Genomic DNA, 20,379 nt, shown 5'->3' on the forward strand with positions numbered 1-20,379 from the left:
GATCAATGTCCTGATGAACCAATTGCAGATGCTAGACAGAAATTTAAAGTAGAATTTTTTAATTATATTATTGACGTAGCTTTAAATTCTCTGGAAGAACGATTCGATCAGCTTAACTCTCACAGTCATGCTTTCAAATTTCTGTATGATATTGTTGCGTCCGCGGAACGATATTTATCGATCGCGCGCGACACAAGGATCGGCACCCGCGTTCTCGCTCGCGCTCGCGCACTCGTAAATGAGAACTCGTATTTGTAACAAGAACACAGGAACTTTAATGAACACAACACAATATAACAGATATAACGATAATGGTAACACGAGAAAACGAGACGCGTCCGCTCAGCTTGACAGCTGGCACCAGACTCGACTGTCATTTGACAAATCAATATTCTTCTTGACAACGAGATCTTCCTTGCTTTCCAAAGCTGACTCGACCGCTAATTGAACCAGGGACGTAACACCGATGTAACAATATCAATACTTCTGATATTACTTTAAATGAATGTAAAACTTTGGAATCAAAGCTTTATAACAAAAATACAAGTTGTTCTGATATAAATGCTGTTGAACTGTTTGAAGAAATAAATCTATATAAAGCAACATATTTAGAAATGCAGCAAAAACCTTTACAATCACCCATTGATATTCTAAATAAAATAGCTGAAAATGGTTTTTTGGAACTATTTCCTAATTTAACAGTAGCATTTCGGATATTATTAACCATGCCAATATCTGTGGCAACTGTTGAGGCAAGTTTTTCGAAATTGAAAATAATCAAAAATTATTTGAGAAGTACGATGATGCAGACACGCTTGTCTGATTTAGCAATGATTTCTATTGAAAAAGAAGTGGCCAACGACCTCGATTATAACGACATCGTAGAAACATTTGCAAAAGTTAAGGCTAGGAAACATCACTTTTAAATTACATTTCTCATTTTATCAACAAGAAAAACATATTGAAATATATGATATATTTTATTAGTTCTTGATAATATCAAAAACCCCTTGTAAGAAGGGGAGAAAAAAAATCAAAAAATTATAAATATATATAAAAAGTAAAAAACAGTAAAGAAAAAAAGAAAAAAAAGAAGAAAAAAGAAAAAAGTGGAATCTTTCCCCTGTTACGTCCTCGTCGTGGTTCTGGGTAGTGCTAAAAGCAGGGATTTTTTTTTACAAGGGACGCACAAGTGACCTCCAGGGCGCCTAAAACCCTAGTAACGGGCCCGACTATAATATACAGGGTGTCCTAGACCACTCGTACACCCATTTTCTTTCAAAAACTAAGCATTTTAGAGAAAAATGTTTTCGACAAAAATTGTATGGTTTTGAGGGGAACATAAGATGGTGTCATTGGTTTAACCTTGGATGGCATCGTTAAGGTGAGGTCAAGGACACCTTTAATTTCTTAAATGGAACCACCTATTTTTTATTGCACATTCTTATAGCTTATGTCGAGAGCTTTCCAAAACACTATAATAAAGTATTTTTTCATCAAGTACTTTTCGAGTTATAAGGCTTGAAATAATTTCTTAATTTTACATAAACCATAAAATATCTAGTAAAATATTCATTTTTCGATTATCTTACCTTAATACTTTTATGTACAAAATAATGAGAGGAATCGATTGATGTAAAGAAAACACAAAATTGTTTCGAAAAAAAAATGTAATTTGCAATTAACAATTACATTTGAATGAATCGATAAAACGTAATTTTACATGATTTTTTGATTCTTTCATCCATACAAACATCTTTTGTGAATGAAATATATTTCTCTTTTGTTATCGGAAGTAACTCGATTTTCCCTTCGAACGATGTGGCTATTTCCTCGATAATAAAGTGTGAATCGTAACCGGATAAATTGTGAAAAACTATGGGAATACAAAAAGATTCTTTATAATTTAAATTGCAATTTGAGTGTGCTGGACCCCTGTACCGCCCGGTCAGATGGCAATGATCGCGAACGCGTGTATCGTCTTCCACGAATGGTTTTTCGCATATATGACATTGAGTGGCGCTACGGAATTTTTCCCACTCTTCGGACGTCAAATTTACCATGGGGACATTTGTTTTTAAAATATTTTTTACACGTAACGCTAAATTTTTGAGGTCTTCAACGAACCATGCTATACAATCGGCGCTACGACGCGAATGGTACGCCGATAACGATTCGTCGTACGAACAATGTACATAATAAGCTATACTAAATACTTGGTGATGTTGATATGCGTTTTTCTCTTCTTCCGTCTTGGCCAGAACGCATTCCAAGTCGGCGTACACGACGAATGGAAGCCGCTCCTTCCGATTAAAGTTGTTGAACGATAACCACTTGTCCTTATCGCTCGGCAATCGGACAGCGCAATCGTTCATCTTTCCGCAGTCGACCGTATGCGACTGCAACTTGGTGTCCGAATTAAAATAATGCATGCATCTGTAAAAGAAAAATTTTTTAAAGATTTATATAACAAAGTGTATAACCTATAATTATTCAAATAATATAAATTAAACTTACCGGTCGCAGATATATTTTGGATTCTTGTGTTTGCTCAGTTGCGAGCTCACGAGCCGGGATAAATTCTTAATCCAAGCGAAATGTCCGACGCTGTTGTCATCTTCAATGTACAGGAAGTTGATATGCTTATCCCGCTTCTGCTGTGAAAGACGCATCGGGACAATGCTGTTCTTGTCTTCGATGTTGTAGACGTTGATCGAAATGTCATTGGCAAGTTCAAAATTTTTTATTTAGTTCACAGTCACTGGAAACTCAATGTTCTGGAGATTCAGCACTGTCGTGTAATGCGGGTACGATGATTCCCGTTCCGCGTTCCTTTCGGCGGGGTATAGTGCGGCGACCACTGCCCACGCGAAACACGCATTGTCTCTGGATTGTACATTAATCACCACTCTTTTCATCATAATGTTCCGTGGCAATTTGATGTGACATCCCGCACGCATAGGAATTTACTTATTTATATTTACAGTTAAATTTAGTATTCGCGACAAAGCCCACCCACTGTCACGTTCCTGAAACTCTTCCAGCGACGCTAGGGTGGGTTCGATAACGCGCCGTTCGTACCACTCGCGTAAATCGGATGTGCGAAAGAGTTCATAGTTTCGCGTATTGATACTTTTGTTGGCGTGTTTATCCCCAGCCACGAATTCACCGTTAAATATTGTGTTCACTTTCACACAATTGTGAACACTTTTCATAACGTTCTTCACATGTTCTATCACAATGTCTTTGGCGTCATCGAGAAATTGGCGAGGTTCGATGTGATTATAGTTTATCACCGCACCAGTCGATACGCGACTCTCGAACGCCGTATCAATCTCACGCCACACAAGTCCATTTTGACGCGCGCTACATCCGGCACCCGCGTGTATGAAACGTCCACGTACCGAATTTTTCAACCCTTCGAGGTGCGCGATCCGAGCAATCAGCGATTGTCGATTTCCGATCGATAATCGTGGTCGCTTGATGCGACTTTGCTCTTTCAACGACTCGATGTATTGGTCGCATCGTTGCTCCCACACAATGTAGTCTTCCAGCGAATCAATCAATGTGGATTGCTCTCGCAAATTTTGTTCCTCCATATTGTATCAGACTTGCGAAATGTACTTCCCAATGATAGTTCCGGATGTACTTTAGCTACTGGCGGGGTGTGCCTCTTTATCATGATTTATATACTGTCTCATGCATATCATCGAACATTCTAGAATGATTTCATCTTAAAAAATTCCCCGGAATAGCGTCTGCAATTTAACCTTGATAATTTCGCGTTTTGTCACGTACATTTGAAAAATCTAACGTGATTGCATTGGGAGCAGGAAAAAAAAGAATTTTCGAAAAAAAAGATATAATTTGCAATTAACAATTACATTTTTTTTTTCGAAACAATTATGTGTTTTCTTTACACCAATCGATTCCTCTCATTATTTTGTACATAAAAGTATTAAGGTAAGATAATCGAAAAATAAATATTTTACTAGATATTTTATGGTTTATGTAAAATTAAGAAATTATTTCAAGCCTTATAACTCGAAAAGTACTTGATGAAAAAATACTTTATTATAGTGTTTTGGAAAGCTCTCGACATAAGCTATAAGAATGTGCAATAAAAAATAGGTGGTTCCATTTAAGAAATTAAAGGTGTCCTTAACCTCACCTTAACGATGCCATCCAAGGTCAAACCAATGACACCATCTTATGTTCCCCTCAAAACCATACAATTTTTGTCGAAAACGTTAGTAGTGATACTAGGAGGTTTCTAACTCAGGGATCTCAGGGGGTGAGGGGCGGGTGGGTGACGTCACGCGGGGGGGTTACGTCACGCGGGGGGGTTACGTCACGCGGGGTGACGTCACGCGGGGGGGGGACGCCACGCGGGGGGTGACGTCACGGGGGGTGACGTCACGCGGGGGATGATGACGTCACGTGCGGGGGGGGGGGGAGTGACGTCACATGCGGGGGTGACGTCACGTGCGGGGGACGATGACGTCACGTGCGGGGAAGGGGGATCCGCGGCACGAGCGATGGACGAGGGGGTCCGCGCGGGTAGGGGGATCCGCGGCGCGTGCGATGGACGAGGGGGTCCGCGCGGGGAAGGGGGATCCGCGGAAAGAAGAGATTGTGTGAAAAGGATAGCGTAAAGTGTGTGAAGAGGACAGTGCAACAAGGACGGCATCAATGTGTGACAAGGACGACATCAACATACGACAAGGATGACGTCAACGTGGAACAAGGACGACGCATTGTAAGATGCTGCATAGGTGGGAGAAGGACGACGCAAAGGTAAGTGAGTGAGTGATAGTGACGAGCATATGAATGAGAGAGAACGATAATATTGCGAACAACGCGTACCAAAGAGAACGATAATAGCGCGAGAACAACGTGTGCGAGAGAGAGCGAGAGAGCGCGAGAACAACGCGTACGAGAGAGAGCGAAGATATCGCGAGAGTTACAACTAACGCGAGACTTAGAACGATAATAGCGCGAGAACAACGCGTGCGAGAGAGAACGAGAGAGCGCGAGAACAACGCGTGCGAGAGAGAACGAAGATATCGCGAGATTTACAACTAACGCGCGAGAGAGAACGCAACGAAGATATCGCGAGACTTACAACTAGCGCAAGAGAGACGCAAGGGATGGGAGCGCAAGGAGAGGCCCGTAAATAACTGCGATTTTTTTCTTTTTTTTTAAATTAAAAATAAAATTTATTTTCAAATGTGTGTAATACAATTTTGTGTGTGTGTGTGTGTGTGTGTGTATGTGCTTAATATATGATAAAAGATATAAAATTTAAAAGATATAATAATAATATAATAATAATATAAAATATAAAAATATATAAAAATAATAAAAAATATATGGGGAGGGGGTGCGCCGGGTTAGGGGAAGGCCGCTCCTGGAATGCTAAGGGGTCGATGTGCCGGGCTGAGTGGAGCCGCTCCTGGAACAGAAATAGACATACATTTCATTAGTTTTTAATAATTTATTTTAGGACTTTTGATGTAATATAAATTGAAAGTTACTTACAATGTTATCCATTTATTTTAATTTGTGCAAATGGGACACATATTGCATGGTATTATTTGGTGCAAATTTTTCCTGCACTCTTTGCAATAACTGCCTAATAATAGAGCACAATAATCCGTTTTGTGTTTCCTGACGGAGTATACGTTTCGAAACAACGATGCCAATCTCAGAAAACAGTCTGAACAATACTTAGTTCCTTCTTCCGCATCATAATAATAGTATTTGATGCGACACATTTTTATGGTAATATCCAGATTATTTATTTCCATCGCGTTTAAATGTTTATACTTTTTCAGTCTTAATTCTTCATCATTATCACTAGCATAATCTGAATCCACTAAAGATGGTATTTCCTCCTCGGATTCTTCCTCAGAGTTATCCTCGTCTGATTCATCTAGATTATCAACATCCATTTGGTTGCCATCTTCGACGATAACAACCTCTTCAATGTCCTAGTCGATGATAATAACATCTTCATCATCGATGATAATAATCTCTTCTTCAGCCATTGCACTAACGTAACACAAGACTAACGAAATACAGAACAACGAAAGAAATAATATTCTAATGTCGCAGACTCCTCTTCATTATATATCTTTTAATATCTTTTGTCTCATTCCAACTAGAGCATCACGTCTCATCTACCTCAGCATTTCTCTACATCTTTAGCGGAGCGTGTTGAGAAAAGTATAACTATTCTTATTCATATGGAAGGAAAGAATTAAAATCACAGATGGAATAAAAATAATTATTTATTGCACGCATCGTAAAGAATATCATTTACAGCACATGTTAGTAATTCGCAATCGATTAATGATTCGCTGTTAAAGACATCACTATCGCGTATCGTTTTTACAGCATCGCATACAGTAGTAATATTGTTACGTCGTAAAACAGTTTCAAATTGTTTAAATTTTTCATTCACGAGATACGTATTCTCGCATAACCAATTATGCATATGATCGATACAATTTTCAAAATTAAATAAATGTAATAATGTTTGTGGTTTCATGTACAAAGAATTTTCGCATAATGCGAGTTTTACAATTTTCGATTGATACATTTCAAGCATTAGATCTCCAATTAATGGGAGAGCAGTCGATTGTAGAAATTGTTCAATGTCTGCTTGCTTCTGCATCAACAAATTCCACGTTGAAAAAGGTAACACTATTTGATTGCCTCGATTATCGCCGAGAATCAGTTCCACGTACGACACAGCTCCAACGCTTATTCCAATGTCCAAATACTTGTACGACGTTGGGGTTAGAGCGTATCTTCTTCCAAGAATGCGAGTCACACGACGAGGCTGAATGCTATAAAAATATATAAATTAGATCAATATTTAAAAAAATTAATAAAATTTTTAAACGATCGAAACTTACGTGTCACATTTTTGCTTCTTACACGGTGGAGTTTCACCGTTTCGAATCGGAACGTAAAAATTCATGTTGATTTCTTCAGCGAACCTTTCACACGCGCGATTGATGCAATACTGATCGTATTAGAATTAATATCAATTCAAATAGTATCGCAAATTGCAATGTAGAGGGGATTATTGCTGACACGACATTTTAATTTCCTCTAAAATTTTGTCGCGCTGATGTACGGCTGCGATGACATCATCCCCAGAACAAAGATTTAGCTGAATTCGCTAAAATCGAGCGCCCATGTACGGCTGCTCCTGATGCAATCACGTTAGATTTTTCAAATGTACGTGACAAAACGTAAAATTTTCAAGGTTAAGATGCGCATCGGAACAAAGATTAACCGTCAAGATTAAAACGCACATCACCCCTAGACAAAGATTTAGCTGAATGTGCTAAAATGGAGCGCCGATGTACGGCTGCTCCCAATGCAATCACGTTAGATTTTTCAAATGTACGTGACAAAACGCGAAATTATCAAGGTTAAATTGCAGATGCTATTCCGGGGAATTTTTTAAGATGAAATCATTCTAGAATGTTCGATGATATGCATGAGATAGTATATAAATCATGATAAAGAGGCACACCCCGTGAGTAGCTAAAGTACATCCGGAACTATCATTGGGAAGTACATTTCGCAAGTCTGATACAATATGGAGGAACAAAATTTGCGAGAGCAATCCACATTGATTGATTCGCTGGAAGACTACATTGTGTGGGAGCAACGATGCGACCAATACATCGAGTCGTTGGAAGAGCAAAGTCGCATCAAGCGACCGCGATTATCGATCGGAAATCGACAATCGCTGATTGCTCGGATCGCGCGCCTCGAAGGGTAGAAAAATTCGGCACGTGGACGTTTCATACACGCGGGTGCCGGATGTAGCGCGCGTCAAAATGGACTTGTGTGGCGTGAGATTGATACGGCGTTCGAGAGTCGCGTATCGACTGGTGCGGTGATAAACTATAATCATATCGAACCTCGCCAATTTCTCGATGACGCCAAAGACATTGTGATAGAACATGTGAAGAACGTTATGAAAAGACACAATTGTGTGAAAGTGAACACAATATTTAACGGTGAATTCGTGGCTGGGGATAAACACGCCAATAAAAGTATCAATACGCGAAACTATGAACTCTTTCGCACATCCGATTTACGCGAGTGGTACGAACGGCGCGTTATCGAACCCACCCTAGCGTCGCTGGAAGAGTTTCAGGAACGTGACAATGGGTGGGCTTTGTCGCGAATACTAAATTTAACTGTAAATATAAATAAGTATAATCCTATGCGTGCGGGATGTCACATCAAATTGCCACGGAACATTATGATGAAAAGAGCGGTGATTAATGTACAATCCAGAGACAATGCGTGTTTCGCGGGCAGTGGTCGCCGCACTATACCCCGCCGAAAGGAACACGGAACGGGAATCATCGTACCCGCATTACACGACAGTGCTGAATCTCCAGAACATTGAGTTTCCAGTGACTGTGAACCAAATAAAAAATTTTGAACTTGCCAATGACATTTCGATCAACGTCTACAACATCGAAGACAAGAACAGCATTGTCCCGATGCGTCTTTCACAGCAGAAGCGGGATAAGCATATCAACTTGCTGTACATTGAAGATGACAACAGCGTCGGACATTTCGCTTGGATTAAGAATTTATCCCGGCTCGTGAGCTCGCAACTGAGCAAACACAAGAATCCAAAATATATCTGCGACCGGTAAGTTTAATTTATATTATTTGAATAATTATAGGTTATACACTTTGTTATATAAATCTTTAAAAAATTTTTCTTTTACAGATACATGCATTATTTTAATTCGGACACCAAGTTGCAGTCGCATACGGTCGACTGTGGAAAGATGAACGATTGCGCTGTCCGATTGCCGAGCGATAAGGACAAGTGGTTATCGTTCAACAACTTTAATCAGAAGGAGCGGCTTCCATTCGTCGTGTACGCCGACTTGGAATGCGTTCTGGCCAAGACGGAAGAAGAGAAAAACGCATATCAACATCACCAAGTATTTAGTATAGCTTATTATGTACATTGTTCGTACGACGAATCGTTATCGGCGTACCATTCGCGTCGTAGCGCCGATTGTATAGCATGGTTCGTTGAAGACCTCAAAAATTTAGCGTTACGTGTAAAAAATATTTTAAAAACAAATGTCCCCATGGTAAATTTGACGTCCGAAGAGTGGGAAAAATTCCGTAGCGCCACTCAATGTCATATATGCGAAAAACCATTCGTGGAAGACGATACACGCGTTCGCGATCATTGCCATCTGACCGGGCGGTACAGGGGTCGAGCACACTCAAATTGCAATTTAAATTATAAAGAATCTTTTTGTATTCCCATAGTTTTTCACAATTTATCCGGTTACGATTCACACTTTATTATCGAGGAAATAGCCACATCGTTCGAAGGGAAAATCGAGTTACTTCCGATAACAAAAGAGAAATATATTTCATTCACAAAAGATGTTTGTATGGATGAAAGAATCAAAAAATCATGTAAAATTACGTTTTATCGATTCATTCAAATTTCTCGCATCGAGTCTCGACAAATTGGCATCGTTTTTGGACAAAGACAAACTCAAAATTTTAAAATCAGAATTTCAAAATTTATCAACAGAAAATTTCAATTTGTTAACGCGAAAAGGTGTATTTCCATACGAATACATCGATTCCGTTGACAAGTTGCAAGATACGTGTTTACCACCGCGCGAATCGTTTTACAGCTCCTTGACCGGCGAAACTGTATCCGAGAGCGATTACGCGCACGCCAAGAACATCTGGACGCGATTCTCCATTCGGACGCTAGGTGAATATAGCGATTTATATCTTAAAATTGATGTCTTGTTATTAACCGATATTTTCGAAAACTTTCGAGATAAATGTGTCGAAAGTTACGGACTCGACCCCGCGTATTACTATACTCTCCCCGGATACACGTGGGATGCCATGTTGAAACATACCAAGATCACGTTCGAGTTGCTTACTGACATCGACATGGTTATGTTCATCGAACGTGATATACGCGGCGGTCTGAGTCAATGTTCGGGTAGATACGCTCGCGCTAATAACAAGTACATGCAGTCGTACGATCCATCGAAACCATCATCGTACTTGATGTACTTTGATGTAAATAATTTGTATGGATGGGCAATGTGTCAACCGTTGCCCTATACCGATTTTCAATGGGTCGACGACGTAACCAATTTTGACGTATCATCCATCACGCTAGATTTGCCTACAGGCTATGTCCTTGAAGTGGACCTCGAGTACCCGCAACATCTTCACGATGTGCACACTGACCTACCGTTTTGCCCGACACGCGACAAACCACCTGGCAAGCGGGAATTCAAACTGCTTGCAACGTTATACGATAAGAAGCGTTACGTGATACACTACCGCAACCTGCAGCAGTGTACGCGTCACGGTCTTCGCGTAACAAAAATACATCGAATTTTACAGTTTTCACAATCTCCCTGGCATTGAAATTACATAGAATTAAATACACATTTTAGAACATTGGCTAAAAATGATTTCGAAAAAAATTTATATAAATTAATGAACAATGCGGTGTTTGGTAAAACGATGGAAAATGTGCGCAATCGTGTTGATGTTAAATTATTAACAAAGTGGGATGGTCGGTACGGCGCAGAGGCAATGATCGCGAAACCAAATTTCCACAGCAGAAGCGTTTTTTCAGAAAACTTAATTGCTGTGGAATTGCGCAAACTCGAGGTGAAATTCTACAAACCGATTTACGTGGGTATGTGTATACTCGACATATCCAAGTCATGTTTGTACGAGTTTCATCACGAGTATATGACGCCAATGTATCGCGACAAATGCCGGGTAATGTACACCGATACGGACAGTCTCATATATCACATTGAGTGCGCGGATGTGTATGAGAATGTGAAGTGTGATATCATCAGATTCGACACGAGCGATTATGCGGTGGATAATGTGTACGGTATATCGCTTGTAAATAAAAAGGTACCGGGTCTAATGAAGGACGAAAACAACGGTGCCATAATGACCGAATTCGTCGGGCTCAGAGCAAAGATGTACGCGTTACGAGTGAATGCGAAAAAGGACACTAAGAAAGTTAAAGGTGTCAAGAGTAACGTTGTCGCGAGAACGATAACGTTTGACGATTACACGCGGTGTTTAAACGAAGAAATTAAAATGACGCGTCAGCAGTCGTGTATACGATCTAAATTACATCAAGTATACACGATCTGCGAGACGAAAATTGCTCTGAGTCCGTACGACGATAAGCGGTATATCGTACCCGAAACCACCGATACGTTACCGTGGGGACATTATAGAATACCATTGTAAATAAATGTATATTTTATAATTGTATATTTTGTACATAACCATGTATATATTTTTATATTTTATACATTTTATATATTTTTATATTTTAATAAATTTTATATTTTTTATACACATTTTATATATTTTAATAAATATTTATAATACATTATTTTTATGTATCCAAGAGTTGTATGACATCCATTCCCAACCATTTCACGTATACGTCATCACCCTTTTCTCGCAAAATTTTTTCCACGAGATATACGTCGGGATTAGCGACGCGTTGTAATTCGTATTCGTAGAATCCTCCAGCGACGGGATCTCCACGCGAATCTTCGAGTATGAATGTCGCGGGATTAGTTTTCTGCACCTCGACAATCTTAAAAACTTTGGTCGTCCAATTAGGTGTGAAACCTTTTTCAAAGATGGTCTTGTATTTGCTCACGCGTACCGAATCGCCTACCTTAAATTTTGTCGGAGCCGCAATTTTTACGTTGCTATACACCGTATTTAAAAGTTTTTCGGCGATCGCTGGAGTGACATCGACAGGTCTCATACCGATGGTGCGATGTTTTCGCGTATTGTACTCTGCAACGAGTCGAGATAGCTCGTCGATCCATTTGTAATTTCCGTTGAGCGTAAACATTTTCCACATATTGTTTTTCAAAGTACGGTTGAATCGTTCCACGACCGAGGCTTTCATAACGGAATATGTCGAGTAATGATTAATGTTGTGTTTCTTCATGAGTTTCTGCACACTCGCGTTGTAAAATTCTTTTCCTCTGTCGGTTTGAAAATTTTTCGAACCACCTTTTATCGTCTCCAATAATCTTTGCAATCGTTTCGGACATTTCGTTTCCGCTCTTACTCTTGAGCGGTATGGCCCACGCATATTTGCTCAACACATCGATAACTGTAAGTATTTATTTATGACTCTTGTTGAGTCGAGAATACGAACGCATGTCGACCACGTCCGCCTGCCACAGATCGTCGTATCCGCGTACAATGACGCGTCTTCGTGGAAAATTTCTTCTCGCCGGAGCATGTAATTCCTCGACTAGTTGTCACTTTTCGGAGGTATTTAAGATTTATAATTGGTGGTTGAAACATCATGATTCATCGAATCCATATTTATAATAAATTGATAATGATGCAATATACTTTTATCATCTTTCTTATTCTCTCCTTTCTTTCCTCATCTCTATCTCTCTTGCGCGTTAGTTGTAAATCTCGCGATATCTTCGTTCTCTCTCGCACGCGTTGTTCTCGCGCTCTCTCGCTCTCTCGCACGCGTTGTCTTGCGCTATTATCGTTCTAAGTCTCGCGATATTATAGTTCTCTTTCGTATGCGTTCTCTTCGCGCTATCGTTCTCTCTCGCACGCGTTGCTCTTGCAATATCGTTCTCTTTCATACGCGTTGTTCGCGATATTATCATTCTCTCTCTTTCATATGCTCGTTGCTCACTTACCTTTGCATCGTCCTTCTCACGCCATCTTACAATGCGTCGTCCTTGTCCCACGTTGACGCCATCCTTGTCGCACTGTCCTCTTCACACACTTAGCGCTATCCTTTTCCCACATGTAGCGCTATCCTTCTCACACCACCGTCTTCTTTCCGCGGATTCCCCTTCCCCGCGCGGACCCCCTCGTCCATCGCTCGCGCCGCGGATCGCGCCGCGGATCCCCCTTTCCCGCGCGGACCCCCTCGTCCATCGCTCGCGCCGCGGATCGCGCCGCGGATCCCCCTTCCCCGCGCGGACCCCCTCGTTCATCGCTCGCGCCGCGGATCGCGCCGCGGATCCCCCTTCCCCGCGCGGACCCCCTCGTCCATCGCTCGCGCCGCAGATCCCCCTCCTCCGCACGTGACGTCACCCCCGCACGTGACGTCATCATCCCCGCATGTGACGTCATCATCCCCCGCACGTGACGTCACCCTCGCACGCGACGTCATCATCCCCCGCACGTGACGCCCCCCCCCCCCCGCGTGACGTCACCCCCCGCATGTGACGCCACCCCCCCGCCGCGTGACGTCACTCCCCCGCGCGGTTCCCCCTCGCCCCTCACCCCCCCCCGGAGCCCCTGCGTTAGAATCCGCCTAGTCTTACTAATAATAATAATAATAATAATAATAATAATAATAATAATAATAATAATAATAATAATAATAATAGAAATAATAATTGAAATTGTCGAAATTCAACGAGATTAGAAAATAAGTAAAATTGGAAATAAATAATTTTATAGAGAGAACTTTATTTATTATTAAATAGAGATATCATTAGTGTTATTATATTTATTAGAAGAGAAAAATGTAAAATTTGCAAATGTTAAATAATACAAAAGCTATCTCTCTTATTTCACAGAGTATCATCTTGTTGCAGTATAACTAAAATAAACCAGTCTCTTTAATTTATTGACAAATAAATCGTGCTCTAGAAATCATATACTTTCTCCACGTCGCAATCTCAAGTAGACTCTTCTCGATTATTTTTTTTTAATTTTTTTAAATTAATTGATCAATCTTGTATCAATTATATATCGTTGTCCCGCATTTCGTGGAAATCTATTTTTGCAATCAATTGTAAAGTGGAAGGTCGGGATAACCGGTTATCAAAAGTTCGTTATATAAGAACTGGTTTTCTTGAATAGAGAATTAAACGATCGAAAGCATCAATTAAAAGCGACACGATTTTTTTTCTTTCAGAATATCACAAAGTCTCGTATCTCTACATCAGGTGTAATGAGGAGATACTTTAAGAAGGATTAATTTGAGAGATAAAATTAGGACTCACTCGAGTATTGTTACTGTACTCTCCGGGTAACAAGTAATGCGTAAACATCCACGAATATATTAACCCAAAATTAGAGTCTCGCTACCAAACAGCTGCCTATGTAAATAAGATCTTATCGTAGAGAGGCATCGTACGCTAGAAGCATCATTAGCCTTCACAACATTTTTGGAATGATTATTTAAAGGACAGAAGCTTCTTCAAATTTTAAGCCGCTCCACTATTTATGATACAATATACTTCTAATTTCACAGCATCTGCAAATCTTCTTCTCAGCAATATACCTTTCTAATTATCAAGTTATCGCAAACTTACCTGGCAAATGCGCAGTGTGAGCGAAAACGCATATTAGGAACAAAATCGCAAAACAGACCTTCATCTTCGTCTTTTTTCTTGCTTAAAAAGACGCCAGGAAACGGAGGCAATAATCAGGCTAAAATAGCTTCCGTTCAGCTCTTATAATACACATATATTGTATTTTATTTTTACGAAATAAGAACAGAGAGTATCTTATTACTACGAAATGAATAAAAAAATCAAGCGCCAGCATTGTAAGGTTTGAGTCAAGAATACTTATGGAAATTATATCTAATCGACACAAACAGCTTTAATATATTATCCACATTTATGAGATATATCATATTTATATAATTTCCAGCAAAAATCTTTTAAAATTTTTTAAACCGAGAAATTTCCATTGTTGCAATACATGCATTTTTTCTAAAATTACTTACACATTACTTTGCATTACTTCGCATTATTTGACCGCGTTATGCGCGTTACTGTCCTTTAATAAGTTCTTACAAGTTCTATAGCAAAATAATAACTCAAAATCTTAGAAGATTAAAACAAAAAATAAAGATGATGTTTTAAAAAATAAAAATGATGTCTTGTGGCATCTTTAGAACGTCTTTTAGTTGCGCGTGAATAATTATCTAAGAATCAAATTTATAATTCTTTAGTATTTCATATAAATAGATAATGATCACAGAAAGATAATTTTTTAAATATAATAAAATAAGTTGCGAAAATCGAAATTTAATTGTATTTTACAACATTAATCATTGTATCGTTGCAAATGAGTCCTTGTCATGAATCATTAAGTCAATTAATCAGAAATCGTAAGAAATGGCATTTGTCTAATTGATGTATGGCACAACTTCTGACTTTCGACTTATTTATTGTAAACAAGAATTGTTGATACAATACGATCTAACGTTTGCTTTGCTTTACTTATCATTACGATGTGTTCATATCATTTTCATTTGCATACTATATCATCGTGTTGCTCTTTAAAACTCTGATTAAAAGTGTACGTTCAGACATGTGTCGTCTATTGCTGTGTCTTTCCTTTGACAGCGAAATCAAAGTCATTGGTTCGATCCACCTTGTTGTATAACTTGATAGATTGTAAGGAAAAGATACGAAAAACTCCGCAAAAAACTTTTTTTAAAAATATACAGGTTCTTTATCAACTGTTTGCAACGTGGCTGTCGCACATATTATTCTTAATATCAAATAGTATTTATTTAGGTCATAAGTTTATCTTGCTTTATCAATATATGACGAGAGACTTGATTACAGTCTGCATTAATAGATTGCATTACGTCTTATGTAAGACAAAATATTATGTCTTCCTCCCCCAAAAAATAATTTCAAGCATTATTAAGTTATATTTTTATCGTTATTATTATTTATATCTTATTTACATCTATTTCTCTGGTTTTAGTTGAAAGATAAATATCAATATTTACCGCTTTCGTTCAATAATTCGCAAAGTAATTGAAAATACTCAAGCTTCTTCTTTCCTCAGGATGAGCCTCCAGCCGGAGATAACCTCGACGAGGCTGAAATCCGAGGAGATCTATCGCGAGCGCGTTACCAGCGACAGCCTCTTCACGGCTCAAACACGCTCTGCCAACCCGGCGAGCGCTAACAACAACAGCAATAACCAGCAGCAACAGCAATCACGACAGGAGCAGCAGGATAGCTCATCGTGCAGGATGACGTGTCGAGAACGACGACCTCTTCGGGCCACCGCCGTTGCCCACCAAGTCGGACTCAAAGCGAGCTCCAAAATCGAAGATCTCGCTGCTCTTCGACGATTCCGATTCCGGCGACGAGCTCTTTTCCGCCGCGAGCCCCGGCTCCAAGTCGCAACAGAGCACGGACTATCTCGCCGCGGTATCGTCAAGCGACAAAACGACCAAGGTACTTTCGAAAAGTGGCGGTCTGTTCGACGACGATAACATATTCGGCAGCAAAGACGCGCCGGACATCGATATATTTGGCGTGGCATCGAAATCGAGGGACACCTCGGACGATTTGTTCGATAGTCGCGGCCGGAAACAATATTTAGCAACGTCAAAGAGCAATAACATCGGTAAGTAGAGCGTGTTATGATTTCTTTGATCCTTGGAATGGCGTTTTATTTGGACAAGACTTCATTGTTCTTTTTCTAATCTAATGTAAATCGCTAGATAATTCACAAGACACGAAGATGGAGTCGAAGAGAATCAATCTTTTTGAAGACGACGGCGACGACGGCGACTTGTTCACCAGCGCGAAATCGACAAAACCGAAGAGCGACCGTAAGACTGATGTCCTCTTTGAGAACGAGAATGATTTGTTTTCGTCGAATAATAAGTCGAGCAATAAGAAACATTCCTCGGTAGAGGAAGGCGCATCAGTTGAACCAAAAATCGACGTCTCCAAAAATACTTCTAGTCTGGAAACTGAGAAGAAAAACAAAGACAATTCTTCTGATTACATGGATGGGCTGTTTTTGAAAGCGACAAAAACCCGTAGCCTCCTGTTTGAGAACGACGATCTCTTCGGCAAAAAGGACGCAGGACTGACTCACGAGGACGATCGATCGAAACCTGAATCCAAAGAAGAAGTAAAAAAGGATATCATCGAGAAAGTGCAGGAACTTTTCGAGCAAAACAAAGATTCGGAATCTTCAAGCTTAAGTCGTGATAGCAAGGCGACTACGGAAATAAAAAATGTCATTGCAAAGAGTGATATAAACGAAGAAAAGCATAAAGTTGAAGTCGCAGGAACGGTTGCCAAAGCTGAGGAAGATGGCAGGACAAAGAAGAACTCACCGCCAAAGACACTAAGCATTCGAACGATTTCTTCGCCGCCATCTGAAGATTTCTACTTGTAATTTTAATATATTTTGTATTTGGAATATTTATTAAATTAATTAAAAGATTGAATTTTGAAATAATTTAAGAAATTATTTTTACAGAAGGTAGCATCTACAAAGAATTTTCTTATTCGACGACAATCTCTACTACTAGTAACGTGGAAGTTGCTATAAATTTCGACGATCTAGCTCAAGTAGAAACATTGTCTACTACCGCATCCAAGGTATTTATTAAATTGAAACATAAACCAATTTTTATATTTTATTAAATGATGCATAATATTTCGCAAAAGTTTTTTAAAATAAAAGGAGTAGCTTTTAATGTTTAACAAAATTTTAAAGTATATTACTTTTTAACACATCTTTCATACTAATTAAGACGTCTATTTATTATGAGATATTATGAATAATTCGTATTTTTACCTTAATTGCTATTATTATTTTTTTTTAGAGCCGAGTAAGAATTCAAGCAAAACGCCGTCCTCAGGGCCGACATGCCCGAAAGTCCGCACTGCGACACAGCGGCATTGATTTCGATACAGTCGACAGCGCGGACAAATAATTCTTTGGACGAAAGACACACTAACACCTCGTCCACCAAAGATTTATCTTCCGCTGATCGTTTGACTGCCAATAACGTTCAACGCTCGACAGTCGATCCTTCGCCAACAGACGACAAGTCCGAGCTAAGTAGCATCAGCAAGGAGAGCTCGATGAGTGTGAACAAGAACACTCTATTGTCGCCATCGACCGACGAAGAAGATCTGTTCGATGTGCCGCCAGATCTGCCGGAGGATCCGCAAACAGAGGATACATTGTTCGGTAGGGCACCGATACTTTCACCGATTGACGATGGGCAGTCCAACAGAACACCCATTGTCGTCAAACCTCTAATCGATACTGTGATCAGAAAGATCGACGATATCGATATCGATAATGCAACGAATAACAAAAGTCCTAAACAAGATTCTTCTGAATTGACGCGATCAGATGTCGATACTAAGGACACTTCGGATACTTTGAAGGACGCCAAGAAGAAGGACGATAAGCGTTCGGTCAACGAAGAGCGAAATAGGATGACTGGAAAGTCTAGCGAAGAGCCGAGCGATCCTCTGCGTGACAGTAGCCACGATCCACTAAAGGATCCTAGTCAGTTGTTTGCATTTGTCACAAAGACGCCGTCGCCGGAGAAAAACAAAGGACTGCTGTTTTCCGAATCGGATGATAGTCTGTTCTCTAGTGGTTCGGCAAAGAAGTTGAGCGAGCCGAAGAAAAAGGTCTTGGATCTATTCGCGGACGATGATGCGGGCGGTGATTTGTTTTCCGCGGCACCGCTGAAGAAAACGGTGAAGAAGCCGCTGCGAGACATAAAGATCGGTCTCTTTGGCGACGATGATGATGTACATAACGAGGACGACAATCTTTTCGGTAGCGCATTCAGCAAAACGAAGTAGGACAGTCAAAAGTCGAATTCTGTTCAAGCTGGACGAAAAAGGAACAACATTTTCGACGATGACGACGACGAAAATTCCAGTCTGTTCGTCAAATCGTCCGGCCAGTCGCAGAAATCGGATAGCACGTCGTTTTCAGAGTTCAAACACGAGCTCGCCGATTCCCAAGCCAAGAACTCGAACTTGAAAGATATCTTCGGTGACGTGACAAGCAGTACCTTTTCTGCTGGCGGGAAGATTGACGACGATATCGATCTTTTCGCCACGAGGAAAGTTGTTCCCAAGAAAGTCAAGTCCCTATTTGCGTCGGATGACGAGAACGACGACGACGACGATCGTATCTTCGGCAAGCAACCGTCTGTGTCGATAGACTCGAAGACGAATACGACAACAATCGCGCCGAATTCAAAACCGGCCGTGAAATCGGTCACTAGGGATCTGAAGAAAACGGCCGAGAAGATCGTCGAGGATCCACTCAGTCTTCTTCAAGATGACTAAAATATATTTCTTCGATATAAATACCTGTGAGATTTCCTATATGCTAAGCCAAAAGTATATATATATATATATATACATATATATATATATATATATATATATATATATGTATATATGTAAAAAACTGAAGGAAAGGTTAATAAAATACGGATTAATATATCAATTGTACAAAAAGCTTGCAAATCTCTTGTCTTGATTAGTCTTTATGCATCTTGGTACGCTTTGTATTTAATGAATTATATTTTAGGAATATACTTTAAGTGTATTTCTTCAAAGCAATCATTATTATATGTAATTACTTGTCATGTATTTGATTAAACACTTAATTTATATACTTATAATTTATATTAATTCATTTGATACATCTAAATTTTTCTTCATTCCTTAACATCTCACATAATATTCTAAGATTATATTAGGAAAAACTTGAAATTCGGCAAACATATATATGTATAGTAAATACTTTATATCGAAATTACTTTATTCGCTTTCTTAGGGGATTGCACACATGCATAATACTTTAATACAAATACAAATAACTTTTGTGGCTTAGGCATGTATGTATATATATATATATATATATATACATATATTTTTTATTTATATTTTGTTACATCAAAGTTGTTCTATATAAAGAATCCTATATTGATAAGATAAATAGTGTGCAATTGGTGAGAAATGGAGAATTTTGCTTCTCGCTCTCGGCTGTATTTATTATTTTGCTAGCCAGATCTGAATTACTATTTTCTTTCCTTAACATGCCACACTATATATCATTTTATCCTACTCGTCGAATGAAGATTGCGATAAAATGTGCAAGTATTTCGATTCTTAACGTTTATTCGATACTCAACGAACGTAATCAGTTTACACTCGTAATCGTAATTAAGTGAGAGTCTCATCTTATTTGTGCAGATGTATATTTTTCTCTGTACTATCACTCTTTTTCATCCCGTCAATAAATTACCTCGCGCGCTTTACATCACATGTATATATCATCGCGATAAGTCATGCATTAGTACAATAAAATTTATTCGATGATCTATAATTCAATCCCGTCAATGGTGGATCATCCAGCCCTTCGCGATCCTTTTAGTCCTAGGTAATATCCTGATCCTAAATATTGTAATTTTAAATATAATTCAAGAACTTCCGTACAATTTTAAGAACAATTCAATAA

At 39.4% G+C, this 20,379-nt stretch overlaps 1 protein-coding gene and 1 pseudogene across 1 annotated transcript in view; both read left to right on the forward strand.

The window, feature by feature from the left end:
* Positions 1–19,247, forward strand: part of LOC145965742 (uncharacterized) — a 314,284-nt pseudogene extending 295,037 nt beyond the window's left edge.
* LOC145965734 (proto-oncogene tyrosine-protein kinase ROS-like) overlaps positions 1–20,379 on the forward strand; it is a 313,112-nt gene that overhangs the window by 145,957 nt on the left and 146,776 nt on the right. The gene's annotated exons all lie outside the window — the stretch shown is intronic.

Source organism: Camponotus vicinus, unplaced genomic scaffold (genome assembly GCF_025532165.1).
Source record: "Camponotus vicinus isolate PSW18456_S1 unplaced genomic scaffold, iyCamVici1.0 SCAF_14, whole genome shotgun sequence".
Lineage (NCBI taxonomy): Eukaryota > Metazoa > Arthropoda > Insecta > Hymenoptera > Formicidae > Camponotus > Camponotus vicinus.